The sequence below is a fragment of the Hypanus sabinus genome, chromosome 9, assembly GCF_030144855.1.
Source record: "Hypanus sabinus isolate sHypSab1 chromosome 9, sHypSab1.hap1, whole genome shotgun sequence".
Classification (NCBI taxonomy): Eukaryota; Metazoa; Chordata; class Chondrichthyes; order Myliobatiformes; family Dasyatidae; genus Hypanus; species Hypanus sabinus.
The window spans coordinates 105,646,554-105,662,241 of NC_082714.1; positions in this window are offsets into that span (position 1 = coordinate 105,646,554).

Here is a 15,688-nt window from a genome sequence, read left to right on the forward strand (position 1 = left end):
ATATACATGTACTGTAATTGATTTAGTTATTTATTATTATTATTTTTTTCTTCTATATTATGTATTGCATTGAACTGCTGCTGCTAAGTTAACAAATTTCACGACACGTGCTGGTGATAATAAACCTGATTCTGAATCTGTATTTGAAGCAATTACTTAGGAAAAGGGAGGTGGATGTTTGAAGGGAATTGACGGTGAGATCAGATTCGTATATGTTGCAGTACGGGCTGAATCCCCAGATAATGGGCCAAGTAACTAGCTTTGTCACTCTCAGAGATGAGCTGTCTCCAGTCAGAGCAGTCTACCTGTCTGGGCGTATTCTTGCAGCTATTCGGAGGCAAGTGGGAAGAATGCAGACACTGTGGACTAGGCCAGCTGGTTAATCAGTAACAGAGCTGTGGAACAGTGCAGCTGCTGTGCCGGGGCTTCAGATTACCAAGCCTACCACAGAAGGCTGGCTCCGTTCCAATTCCCCGACATCAAGTTGGCCTTACAGGCCATAATTATTTTGCCCTTCCCAAGCAAGATGTTCACTATTCAAGCATTAGCAAAGATCTAATCCAAAGCCAGGCAGAGGAGCACACCACTGTATGCAGGACCCTCAAAACTCGAGTCATATACACACTCACAAGCTCACGCTCACATGCGCACACGCGTTCACGCACTCATACATTCACACACACTCTAACACAGAAACACACACACCCATCAGACACAAACCACACATACCACACACATCATACACACACACACAACATACACACAAACACATACATGCAGACACAATGACAGAAACATACATGCATCAGACACAACACCCACACACAGATACCACACATACACATAAGAAATGCAGAAATGCACATATAATCACATAAACATCAACATACCACACACACACACTTACTTACATCCATGCATACATATGTACGTGCATGCAACATACATTACGACTTTACAGAGCAGAAACTCGTCCCTGGAGCGTACATGCCATACACTTTTGGCAGGCTGACACTGTAAGGCGGCCATTGTTACTGCCACCGCCAGTTGTCTGTGGGATTCTGGAACCCAGCATCCTAAACAAACAGGAGGGAGGAGGGTCTGAAGATTCAGCACCTTGGAATTGTGAAAGCTTTGGGAATTCAATAGGCATGAGGAGCAGATACAGAAATTGCCACTGGAACAAAACCAGAGGACTAATTAACCTAATAAACTTTATAGTTTCGAGATTCAGGTCGCCCTAACCTCAATCTGTGATGTCAAGAGTACCTAAGGTTCTCGTAACTTACAAGACTCTTTTTACGATTGTAAATTTTCTCCGGGTGATATAATTGATTACTATTTTACAGGCTTGGATTTAATTGGTAAATGTTATTTGGTCACCAGTTACCTGCAGGCTGGTTCCAGAGAAGCTGAGAATGAGTCAATTCTTAGAGGACACAAATTACACAAGAAAGGTTGACCGCAACTGAATATGCACATTATGAGTTAGACTTCAAATGGCATTGGGTTTATAGGGGTGACCCTGAGCTACCTTTGTCTCTAACTTGAATTCCCCATCCTCCACTCACACTGGCCTCTGTTCCAACAAAGCCTAGAGTACACTTAAGGAGCATTTCCTACAGGACTGCTTCAGTCCTCCGCATCCCCTCAGGCCAGGCAAATGCATCACCATACTTCCACATAAGGTTAAAGAAGGACGGCATGATCTCCTTGATGCTGACCAACATTTATAGATGCAGCAAAGAAAGCATCCCAGTTGGATGAATCATGATGACAGTTCTGCCCAAGACCGCAAGAGATTGTGGACACAGTTGAGCACATCACTGAAACCAGCCTCCCCTCCATGGACTGTCTACACTTTTTACCGCCTCAGTAAAGCAGTCAGCACGATCAAAGATCCCACTCACCACAGAGATTCTCTCTTCGCCACTCTCCCATTGGGCAGAAGATACAAAAGCTTAAAAGCATGTACCGACGGGTTCAAGGACAGCTTCTATCCTGCTGAACAGACCCCTTTTGCAATAAGGTGGACTTGACCTCACCATCTACCTCGTCATGGCCATGCACCCTTTTATCTGCCTGAACTGCACTTTCCCTGCAGCCAACATTTTATTCTGGATTCTGATATTTCCTTACGGTACCTCAACGTACTGAAGTGTGAAATTATCTGCAGATAGCATGGCGTTTTATAACAAAAATAAATGAATTTTCCAATTTACTATTTAACACAGAATCCAATAATTTCAGGCCATTCAATCTGAATGTTGCCTTTGTTTCTCCTCCCACGGGTTCTGCCTGACCTGCTAAGTATCTCCATCATTTTCTGTTTTTGTTTCAGATTTACAACATCTGCAGCATTTCACTTCTCTAGAGGATGTCTTCATCTCAGCACTGATCGTAACTTCTTTCAATATTTTTCTGTTCTCATTCATTTCTCCCTACTCACAGGTCAAATGCAACTCACAAGCCTACGCCACCTTCTCTTAGTAGCACTGCCCCTTGATTTCAACCTTATCACAGACCCCCTTTCCAGATAACCATCCGGGTTTCTAAGCTTCCTCTGGTCTATTGAATGGTTATCGATCTGAAACATCAACTCTGCCTTTCTCTTCACAGTTGATGAGTATTTCCAGCAATTTTATTTCAGATCCCCAGATCTGTGGCTTTTTTCTTTTGCTTTATGGCTACAACAAATTAGAGTGTAGAACATGGAACACAGGACACTGCAGCACTGTACAGATCCTGTACAGGTTGCGCTGACCTTTTAACCTACTCTAAGATCAATCTAATTCTTCCCTCTGCCAAACCCTCCATTATTCATTCATCCGTGTGCTAATCTAAGAGTTTCTTAAATGTCCCTAGTGTATCTGTGTCTGCCACCACCACTGGCAGGAAGCTCCACTCTCTGTGTAAAAAATGCTTCCCTCCAATCACCTTAAAATTGTACCCCCTGGTATTAGCCATTTCTACTTTGGGACCAAGTCCCTAGCTATCCACCCAATCTATACTTCTTAACCTTTTGTACAAATCTACCACACCACAAGATTAAAACATAAGAACATAAGAAACAGGAGCAGGAGTCGGCCATCTGGCCTGTCGAGCCTGCTCTGTCATTCAATAAGATCGTGGCTGATCTGGCCATGGACTCATCTCCACCTATCCGCCTTTTCTCCATAACCATTAATTCCCCTATTGTGCAAAAATCTATCCAACCTTGTCTTAAATATATTTACTGAGGTAGCCTCCACTGCTTTACTGGGCGGAGAATTCCACAGTTTCACTACTCTCTGGGAAAAGCAGTTCCTCCTCATCTCTGTCCTAAACCTACTCCCCCAAATCTTGAAGCTATGTTCCCTAGTTCTAGTCTCACCTACCAGTGAAAACTACTTTTCTGCCTCTATCTTATCTATCCCTTTCCTAATGTTATATGTTTCTATAATATCGCCTCTCATTCTTCTGAATTCTAGTGAGTACAGTCCCAGGTGACTCAATCCCTGCTTCACAGTCTAACTCCCTCATCTCTGGAATCAACCTGGTGGACCTCCTCTGCACTGCCTCCAAAGCCAGTATATCCTTCCTCAAGTATGGAGACCAGAACTGCACACAGTACTCCAGGTGTGGCCTCACCAGTACCCTGTATAATTGCAGCATGACCTCCCTGCTCTTGAATACGATCTCTCTAGTAATGAAGGCCAACAGTCTATTTGCCTTCTTGATAGCCTTCTTCACCTGCAAACCAACCTTCTGTGATCCATGCACAAGCGCTGCCAAGTCCCTCTGCACAGCAGCACTGCAATCTTTTACCAGTTAAATAACAATCTACCCTTTCATTTTTCCATCCAAAGTGGGTGACCTCACATTTACCAACATTGTACTCCATCTGCCAGACCCCTGTCCACTCACTTAACCTACCTATAGCTCTCTGCAGACTCTCCATACCCTCTGCATAATTTGCTTTTCCACTCAACTTAGTATCATCAGCAAACTTAGATACTCTACACTCGGTCCCCTCTTCCAGATCATTAATGTATATTGTGAACAGTTGCAGGCCCAGCACTGACCCCTGCAGCACACTGGTCACCACTGATTGCCAACCAGAGAAACACCCATGTATCCCAACTCTCTGCTTTCTGTTGGTTAAGCAATCCTCTATCCATGCTAATACATCACCCCCAACTCTGTGCATCCTTATGGATAATTATTTTATGTGGCACCTTATCAAATGCTTTCTGGAAATTCAAGTAAATAGCGGCCATCTGTTCCTCTCTATCCACTGCACTCATTATAACCTCAAAGAACTCTAGTAATTTTGTCAAACAGGACCTGCCTTTGCTGAATCTATGCTGCATCTGCCTAATGGATCCAGTTTTTTTCTAGATGCCTTGCTATTTCCTCTATAATGATAGCTTCAAGAATTTTCCCACCCACAGATGTTAAGCTAACTGGGCTATAGTTACCTGCCTTTTGCCTACATCCTTTTTTGAACAATGACATTACATTCACCTTCTTCCAATCTACTGGAACCTGTCCAGGTCCAGAGAATTTTGGTAAATCATCACCAAAGCCACTACTATAATTTCTGCCATTTCTTTCGGTATTCTAGGATGCATTCCATCAGGACGAGGGGCCTTATCTATCTTTAGGCCCACAAGTTTGCTCAGCACAGCCTCTTTAGTGATAGCTATTGTATTGAGGTCCTCACCTCCCATTGCATCTATAACATCTCTCTTTGGCGTCTAGGTTGCGTTCTCCACCATGAAGACCAACACAAAATAGTCATTCAAAGTCTCAGCCATTTCCTCATTACCCAACATTAATTCCCCCTTCTTGTACTCCAGTGGACATATGTTCACTTTGGCTACCTTTTTCTGCTATATAAGTATAAAAACTTTTACTATCGGCTTTTATATTTTGTGCCAGTTTACTTTCATAATCTAGCTTCCCTTTCTTTATTGCTCACTTTATGTCCTTTGTTGATTTTTAAAGTTTCCCCTATCTTCTAGCTTTGGCGACTTTGTCTGCATGAGCTTTTAGTATGATGCTTTCTTTTATTTCCTTAGTTATTCATAGCTGGTCCTCCCTACCCTTACTGTCCTTGCTTTTAACTGGAATATACTTTTGTTGAGCACCGTGAAAATCCACTGTTACTCAACTGTCCCACCATACATCCTGTGTTCCCAGTCTAAACAAGCCAAATCCTCCCTCATCGCATTGTAGTTTCCATTGTTTAGGCATTATACATTGGTTTTTGATCAATATATTGCAACCTCCATTTGTATGAGAAACTCAGTCCTACTGTGATCACTCCTTTAAAGAGGATCTCGAACTACAAGATCACTGATTTTACCTGTCTCATTGCATAGGGCCAGATCTAAGATAGCATGTTTCCCTTGTAGGTTCAGTAACATGCTGTTCAAGAAAGCCAGCATGATGCTTTCTATGAAGTCCTCCTCAAGACTGCCTCGACCAATTTGATTCACCCAATCTATGTGCATGTTAAAGTCCTCCATGATAACTGCTGTTCCATTCTTGCATGCCTCAGGTATTTCTGTTCATTGCCTGTGCTACTGTAATGTTAATATTCAGTGGCCGATAGACAACTCCCAACAGTGAGTCTTTTCCCTTTACTATCTCTAATCAGATGGATTCAACATTCTGCTCCTTAGATCTTATATCATCTCTTACTATTGCTCTGATCCGATCTTTAATTAAGAATGCTACCCATCTCCCTTACATTCCTGCCTATTCTTCCGTATTACTTGGTATCCTTGGATATCTAATTCCCAAACCTCTTCACCCTGCAACATGTCTCTGTAAATCATAACCCTTTGTACTGATTTGAGCCACAAATTCACTGACCTTGTTTCGAATACTAACGGCATTCAGATAAAGTGCCTTTACACTCACTGTGCTTTTAAAACCTTGTAATCTTTTACTCTTTTGCACTTGACTTTTCTTCACTCCATTCTTTCTTTTCTCTTTTTTAGTTTTGTTTTTTTCTTTACCTTTATCCACACTTTTCATTTTTACTTTATCCATACTTCACCAATCTGTTGAACCCAAACCCCTCTCCTATTTAGTTTAAAGCCCTATCCACAGCCAATTCTCTAGGATCCAGGTCCCATCATGGTTCAGGTGGAGCCCGTCCCATTGGAACAGCTCTCTCCTTCCCCAATACTGGTGCCAATTTCCCATGAATTCAAACCCACTTCTCCCACACCAATCCTTAAACCATGCATTTAACTCTCTAATCTTCTTGACTTTATGCCAATTTGCATGTGGCTCAGGTAGTAATCCAGAGATTACTATTTTTTGGGTTCTGCTCTTTAATTTAATCCCTGGCTGCTCAAATTCCCTCAGCAGAACCTCTCTCCTCATTCTACCTATGTCATTGGTACCCACAGTGGTACAGGATTACACAGGAACAATGGGACTATTTAGAAGTGTAATTCCTCTCAGTGACTTGGTGACATCTCGGTGCAGGAAGGCGCAATGTTAATTGGCACCCACGTATGTGCTTCTCCCCTCTACTGGAACTGCTAAACCTAGGAGTTATTCTGTGTTTCCACTGGCAGTCATTCCCTTCACCACCAGCACATGGATTTCTGGGTACCTGAGGAATCATAGGAATGGAGCAAGAAAATGGTGTTAAGATAGTTGAGCCATGATCTTTCTAGGGGAGGGGGGCATTGTTGACTTGCTGCTGCTTGTGTGTGGGAGGGGGCTTTGTGGTTCTAACATTTAACTGTTATTCATTCTTTGGGGCACTCCTGTTTTTGTGGATGGTTGCGAAGAAAAAGAATTTTAGGATGTATGTTGCTCAAAGGTTCAATTTAATTAATATCAGAGAATTCTATACAATATACATTCTGAAATGCTTTTTCTTCACAAAACATAAATGAAAACAGAAGTGTCCCAATGAATGAACAGCAGCTAAATGTGAGAACCTCAAAGTCCCTCTCAGCTTCCCCCTCCCGCATGTAAGTGACGGCGAGCAACAATCCTCCCCACCAGCAAAACAAAAAGTGCACCCCCTACCGAGCACGAGCGTGAGCCAAGCGATAGCAAAGACACAGACCTTGTAGTTACCCCAGAGGCTTTCGCAATTCATCCGGCATTCAGTGACCCACAGGTTCTCTCTCTCCCTGGCAAGGGAGAGGGAGGTGCCCCCCATTTTCACAGCGAGTGGGAGACATAACAACAACCTGCAGGTTTACGATGTTAAAAAGTCCATTTCATCTCATTTTCTGAGCACTGTACCCGAAGATCGCAAAAATCTTGGGTCTTTGGGCCCACAACAAAAGATTTTCTGACCTCCCCGATGACACACGAGTCTCCTGTGGTGACACCGACCCTCAATCCACATGTTCCTAGAATCCTGAGACCTCAGGCTTCCAAACACTAGGCCACCTCTCAGGCCAAGCCCTTGGTGTGCTGAACAACAACAGCCAGTCCTGAAACCCCAAGAACGGGTCCCATTCCCACAAAGGCCTGAAGTCAGCAGGTAACTCCAGGTCAGGGTCTTCAAAAGAACCCTGAAAGGAAAAAATAAAGATATTAAAGATGGAAATAGAACTGTTTCCGAAGATGCAAACAAAGGAGTTGTTGTTTAGCGCCATCTTAACTCTGCCTCTGTAGACATTTCTCTGACATTAAATGCACCTTTGAAACTTTTGAACGGAGGACCAGGCTCACAGGGCCAAACAATTCATTCCTTAAAACTCTTGTGCTCCCTGCAAGGGAGCAGTGTGAGATCAGTCCCTGGGATGGCAGGTGCTAAGTGCTGATTGCTCCTCTCTGCACACCAACTTTTTCCTCAATGCCAGCAAAACTAAAGAGCTGGTAATAGTTGTCAGGAAGTAGGATAGAGCTCATACCCTTGTGCAACTATAGAGATGGCTGAGAGCTTCAAGTTCGGAGGTGTAAATGTCACACCAACACCTCCAAGGCTAAGAAAATTTGGCATGTCCCTGATGACCCTTACTGATTTTTACACAAGGGGTGATTGATAAGTCCATGGCCTAAGGTGGAAGGAGTCAATTTTAGAAAACCTAGCAATTTATTTTTCAACATAGTCCCCTCCTACATTTACACACTTGGTCCAGTGTTCGTGGAGCATACGGATCTTGGACCTCCAGAAAGTGTCCACAGCAGGTGTGATTGATAAGTCCATGACCTAAGGTAGAAGGAGATGAGTTATACAACTCTCGTTACATGCGCAGGCAGTTCAACTCTGAGTGATTATGCAGATAATTTGAAGTTAATAACTCATCGGTGGGATTGATAAATTTGTGGCCCAAGGTAGAAAGGGATGAGATATTAACTTCAAACTTTCTGCATAATCACTCAAAGAGTTGAACTGCCTGTGCATGTAACAAGAGCTGTATAACTCATCTTCGTCTATCTTAGGCCACAAACATATCAATTACCCCTGCTGTGGACACTTGCTGGAGGTCCAAGTTCCGTATGCTCCACGACTGCTGGACTAAGTGTGTAAATGTAGGAGGGGACTATGTTGAAAAATAAATGTGCTAGCTTTTCTGAAATTGACTCCTTCTACCTTAGGCCTCAAACTTATCAATCACTCCTCATAGGTACACCACAGGTGCATCTTGACTGCTCTGCCCAAGTCAGTGGGCAATTGTAGAGAGCTGTGCACACAGCTCAGTCCATCATGGAAACAAGCCTTCCATCCATGGACCTGGTCGACACCTCCCGCTGCCTTGGGAAAGCAGACAGCATAGTTGAAGACCTGGTTCTCTCCTCTCCCCTCGGAAGAACTAAAGCCTGAGAACGTGTACCACCAGGCCCAAAGAAGCCGCCCTCTTACTGATACAAGGTTTTTGAATGGACCTCTTGTACGATAAAGATGAACTCTTACACTCTCAGTGGGCCTCGTTGTGACCCTTGTGTTTCCGCACTGTACTTCCTTCGTTACTGTTCTCTACCTTCTGTTGCTGTCTTTCTTTTATACTACCTCAGTGTACCTGCGTTTGGAATAACCCACCTGGATGGCGTGCAAAACAATTTATTTTTGTTGTATTTTGGTACAAGTGACAACGATAAGCAATTACTAGTTACTCTCGGGTGCTGGGACACTGTTGGAAGAGGAGAATATTGTCCAGGGAGGTGGGTTAGTTCAATACATCATCAATATGGAGCTGGTGTACAGTAGCTATCACATCACTGTTAAGATGATGGGACACGTAAATAATATTGTTCAAATAATCTTGGCAGATCTTGCTGTTTGCAAGCAAGAGGAATTACTCTGCTGAAGGGCGAGAACTCGTCCTCAGATGGATTATTATGTCAATTTCAGGGCTTTGCACTTCAGAAAGGACATCAAAAAACTGGGATGCACTGCTGAGGAGATTTCCTGGAATAATCCTCAGCAAAGCTTAAGTTCAAAGGTTAAAAGGTTTATTTTATTATCAAAGTATGTGTGGTGAACTACATATACCTGTCCAGACATGCCCCCCTGCTGACTGCTCCTGTGGCTCCTCCCACAGACCCTGGTATAAAGGCGATTGGAGGCATTGCTCCTCCCTCAGTCTCCAGGATGTTGTGTGGTGGTCACTTGCTGCTGACTGCTCTCTTCCAGCTAATAAAAGCCTATCTCACCTCACATCTCTGAGAGTGCATCAGTATCTGTGCAGACTACAACTCTGAAATGTGCCTTTTACAGACAGTCATAAAACACAGGAAACCATATGCATTTGATAGGAGGACGGCGATCAAACAAAAATCCACAAACCCCAAACACCTCCAACCCCTCCCTCACACAAAAACTAATAGATCACCCAAACCCCCAGCCCACCTATCAGCAACAAGAAAGAATGGGTGAGATCCGGGGAAAAAAGCACAGAACTGAAAGAGGCTACTATGAACTACCATCCACTACATAAATCTCAGAATTTCGATAACATCTGTGAAGCATTGAGACACTGCGGCCTCTCAGAGGGCAGTGACTCAAGCCATCAAACCCTCTGACGGCATCAACCTGACCCAGCGGCCCCTCCGACGACAGTGACACGAAACAGCGGCTTCTCCGACGACAGTGACTCGAACCAGCGGCCTCTCCGACGACAGTGACACTAATCAGCGGCCTCTCCGACGACAGTGACACTAACCAGCGGCCCCTCTGACGACAGTGACATGAATCAGCGGCCTCTCCGACGACAGTGACTTGAACCAGCGGCCCCTCCGACGACAGTGACACTAACCAGCGGCCCCTCCGACGACAGTGACTCGAATCAGCGGCCTCTCCGACGACAGTGACACGAAACAGCGGCCCCTCCGACGACAGTGACACTAACCAGCGGCCTCCCCGATGACAGTGACACTAACCAGTGGCCCCTCCGACGACAGTGACTTGAACCAGCGGCCTCTCCGACGACAGTGACTCGAACCAGCGGCCTCTCCGACGACAGTGACTCGAACCAGCGGCCTCTCCGACGACAGTGACTCGAACCAGCGGCCTCTCCGACGACAGTGACACGAAACAGCGGCCCCTCCGACGACAGTGACACTAACCAGCGGCCTCTCCGACGACAGTGACACTAACCAGCGGCCTCTCCGACGACAGTGACATGAAACAGCGGCCCCTCCGACGACAGTGACACTAACCAGCGGCCTCTCCGACGACAGTGACTCGAACCAGCGGCCTCTCCGACGACAGTGACTTGAACCAGTGGTCTCTCCGACGACAGTGACTAACCAGCGGCCTCTCCGACGACAGTGACACTAACCAGCGGCCTCTCCGACGACAGTGACACTAACCAGCGGCCTCTCTGACGACAGTGACTCGAACCAGCGGCCTCTCAGACGACAGTGACACGAAACAGCGGCCTCTCCGACGACAGTGACACTAACCAGCGGCCTCTCCGACGACAGTGACTCGAACCAGCGGCCTCTCAGACGACAGTGACACTAACCAGCGGCCTCTCCGACGACAGTGACTTGAACCAGCGGTCTCTCCGACGACAGTGACTTGAACCAGCGGTCTCTCCGACGACAGTGACTAACCAGCCGCCTCTCCGACGACAGTGACACTAACCAGCGGCCTCTCCGACGACAGTGACACTAACCAGCGGACTCTCCGACGACAGTGACTAACCAGCGGCCTCTCAGACGACAGTGACACTAACCAGCGGCCTCTCCGACGACAGTGACTTGAACCAGCGGCCCCTCCGACGACAGTGACACTAACCAGCGGCCTCTCCGACGACAGTGACTTGAACCAGCGGCCCCTCCGACGACAGTGACACTAACCAGCGGCCTCTCCGACGACAGTGACATTAACCAGCGGCCTCTCCGACGACAGTGACTAACCAGCGGCCTCTCCGACGACAGTGACACTAACCAGCGGCCTCTCCGACGACAGTGACTTGAACCAGCGGCCTCTCCGATGACAGTGACACTAACCAGCGGCCTCTCCGACGACAGTGACACTAACCAGCGGCCTCTCCGACGAAAGTGACTAACCAGCGGCCTCTCAGACGACAGTGACACTAACCAGCGGCCTCTCCGACGACAGTGACTTGAACCAGCGGCCTCTCCGACGACAGTGACACTAACCAGCGGCCCCTCCGACGACAGTGACACTAACCAGCGGCCTCTCCGACGACAGTGACACTAACCAGCGGCCCCTCCGACGACAGTGACACGAAACAGCGGCCTCTCCGACGACAGTGACACTAACCAGCGGCCCCTCCGACGACAGTGACATGAAACAGCGGCCTCTCCGACGACAGTGACACTAACCAGCGGCCTCTCCGACGACAGTGACACTAACCAGCGGCCCCTCCGACGACAGTGACACGAAACAGCGGCCTCTCCGACGACAGTGACACTAACCAGCCGCCCCTCCGACGACAGTGACTAACCAGCGGCCTCTCCGACGACAGTGACTCGAACCAGCGGCCCCTCCGACGACAGTGACACTAACCAGCGGCCTCTCCGACGACAGTGACACTAACCAGCGGCCTCTCCGACGACAGTGACTTGAACCAGCGGCCTCTCCGACGACAGTGACACTAACCAGCGGCCTCTCCGACGACAGTGACACGAAACAGCGGCCTCTCCGACGACAGTGACACTAACCAGCGGCCTCTCCGACGACAGTGACTAACCAGCGGCCTCTCAGACGACAGTGACACTAACCAGCGGCCTCTCCGACGACAGTGACTTGAACCAGCGGCCTCTCTGACGACAGTGACTTGAACCAGCGGCCCCTCCGACGACAGTGACACTAACCAGCGGCCCCTCCGACGACAGTGACACTAACCAGTGGCCTCTCCGACGACAGTGACTTGAACCAGCGGCCTCTCCGACGACAGTGACTTGAACCAGCCGCCTCTCCAACGACAGTGACACTAACCAGCGGCCCCTCCGACGACAGTGACACTAACCAGCGGCCTCTCTGACGACAGTGACTTGAACCAGCGGTCTCTCCGACGACAGTGACTTGAACCAGCGGTCTCTCCGACGACAGTGACACTAACCAGCGGCCTCTCCGACGACAGTGACTTGAACCAGCGGCCTCTCCGACAACAGTGACACTAACCAGCGGCCCCTCCGACGACAGTGACACTAACCAGCGGCCTCTCCGATGACAGTGACTTGAACCAGCGGTCTCTCCGACGACAGTGACACTAACCAGCGGCCCCTCCGACGACAGTGACACGAAACAGTGGCCTCTCCGATGACAGTGACACTAACCAGTGGCCTCTCCGACGACAGTGAGTTGAACCAGCGGCCTCTCCGACGACAGTGACACTAACCAGCGGCCTCTCCGACGACAGTGACACTAACCAGCGGCCCCTCCGACGACAGTGACACTAACCAGCGGTCTCTCCGACGACAGTGACACTAACCAGCGGCCCCTCCGACGACAGTGACACTAACCAGCGGCCTCTCCGACGACAGTGACACTAACCAGCGGTCTCCCCGATGACAGTGACACTAACCAGTGGCCCCTCCGACGACAGTGACTTGAACCAGCGGCTCCTCCGATGACAGTGACTAACCAGCGGCCTCTCCGACGACAGTGACACTAACCAGCGGCCTCTCCGACGACAGTGACACTAACCAGCGGTCTCCCCGATGACAGTGACACTAACCAGTGGCCCCTCCGACGACAGTGACTTGAACCAGCGGCCCCTTCGACGACAGTGACACTAACCAGCGGCCCCTCCAACGACAGTGACTAACCAGTGGCCTCTCCGACGACAGTGACACTAACCAGTGGCCACTCCGACGACAGTGACACTAACCAGCGGCCTCTCCGACGACAGTGACACTAACCAGCGGCCTCTCCGACGACAGTGACACTAACCAGCGGCCCCTCCGACGACAGTGACACTAACCAGCGGCCCCTCCGACGACAGTGACACTAACCAGCGGCCTCTCTGACGACAGTGACACTAACCAGCGGCCCCTCCGACGACAGTGACACTAACCAGCGGTCTCTCCGACGACAGTGACACTAACCAGCGGCCCCTCCGACGACAGTGACTTGAACCAGCGGCCTCTCCGACGACAGTGACACTAACCAGCGGCCTCTCCGACGACAGTGACACTAACCAGCGGCCTCTCCGACGACAGTGACACTAACCAGCGGCCTCTCCGACGACAGTGACACTAACCAGCGGCCCCTCCGACGACAGTGACACTAACCAGCGGCCTCTCCGACGACAGTGACTTGAACCAGTGGCCTCTCCGACGACAGTGACACTAACCAGTGGCCCCTCCGACGACAGTGACACTAACCAGCGGCCTCTCCGACGACAGTGACTTGAACCAGCGGCTCCTCCGACGACAGTGACACTAACCAGTGGCCTCTAGGACGACAGTGACACTAACCAGCGGCCCCTTCGACGACAGTGACTAACCAGCGGCCTCTCTGATGACAGTGACACTAACCAGCGGCCTCTCCGACGACAGTGACTTGAACCAGCGGCCCCTCCGACGACAGTGACACTAACCAGCGGCTTCTCCGACGACAGTGACACTAACCAGCGGCCTCTCCGACGACAGTGACACTAACCAGCGGCTTCTCCGACGACAGTGACACTAACCAGCGGTCTCTCCGACGACAGTGACATGAAACAGCGGCCTCTCCGACGACAGTGACTAACCAGCGGCCCCTCCGACGACAGTGACACGAAACAGTGGCCTCTCCGACGACAGTGACACTAACCAGCGGCCTCTCCGACGACAGTGACACTAACCAGCGGCCCCTCCGACGACAGTGACACGAAACAGTGGCCTCTCCGACGACAGTGACACTAACCAGCGGCCCCTCCGACGACAGTGACTCGAACCAGCGGCCTCTCCGACGACAGTGACTCGAACCAGCGGCCTCTCAGACGACAGTGACACTAACCAGCGGCCTCTCCGACGACAGTGACTTGAACCAGCGGCCTCTCTGACGACAGTGACTTGAACCAGCGGCCCCTCCGACGACAGTGACACTAACCAGCGGCCCCTCCGACGACAGTGACACTAACCAGTGGCCTCTCCGACGACAGTGACTTGAACCAGCGGCCTCTCCGACGACAGTGACTTGAACCAGCGGCCTCTCCGACGACAGTGACACTAACCAGCGGCCTCTCCGACGACAGTGACACTAACCAGCGGCCCCTCCGACGACAGTGACACTAACCAGCGGCCTCTCCGACGACAGTGACACTAACCAGCGGCCCCTCCGACGACAGTGACACTAACCAGCGGCCACTCCGACGACAGTGACACTAACCAGTGGCCTCTCCGACGACAGTGACACTAACCAGCGGCCTCTCCGACGACAGTGACACTAACCAGCGGCCCCTCCGACGACAGTGACACTAACCAGCGGCCCCTCCGACGACAGTGACACTAACCAGCGGCCCCTCCGACGACAGTGACACTAACCAGCGGCCTCTCCGACGACAGTGACTTGAACCAGTGGCCTCTCCGACGACAGTGACACTAACCAGTGGCCCCTCCGACGACAGTGACACTAACCAGCGGCCTCTCCGACGACAGTGACTTGAACCAGCGGCTCCTCCGACGACAGTGACACTAACCAGTGGCCTCTCCGACGACAGTGACACTAACCAGCGGCCCCTTCGACGACAGTGACTAACCAGCGGCCTCTCTGATGACAGTGACACTAACCAGCGGCCTCTCCGACGACAGTGACTTGAACCAGCGGCCCCTCCGACGACAGTGACACTAACCAGCGGCCTCTCCGACGACAGTGACACTAACCAGCGGCTTCTCCGACGACAGTGACACTAACCAGCGGTCTCTCCGACGACAGTGACATGAAACAGCGGCCTATCCGACGACAGTGACTAACCAGCGGCCCCTCCGACGACAGTGACACTAACCAGCGGCCCCTCCGACGACAGTGACTAACCAGCGGCCCCTCCGACGACAGTGACACTAACCAGCGGCCTCTCCGACGACAGTGACTCGAACCAGCGGCCTCTCCGACGACAGTGACACTAACCAGTGGCCTCTCCGACGACAGTGACACTAACCAGCGGTCTCTCCGACGACAGTGACACGAAACAGTGGCCTCTCCGATGGCAGTGACTCGAACCAGCGGCCTCTCAGACGACAGTGACACTAACCAGCGGCCCCTCCGACGACAGTGACTAACCAGCGGCCCCTCCGACGACAGTGACACTAACCAGCG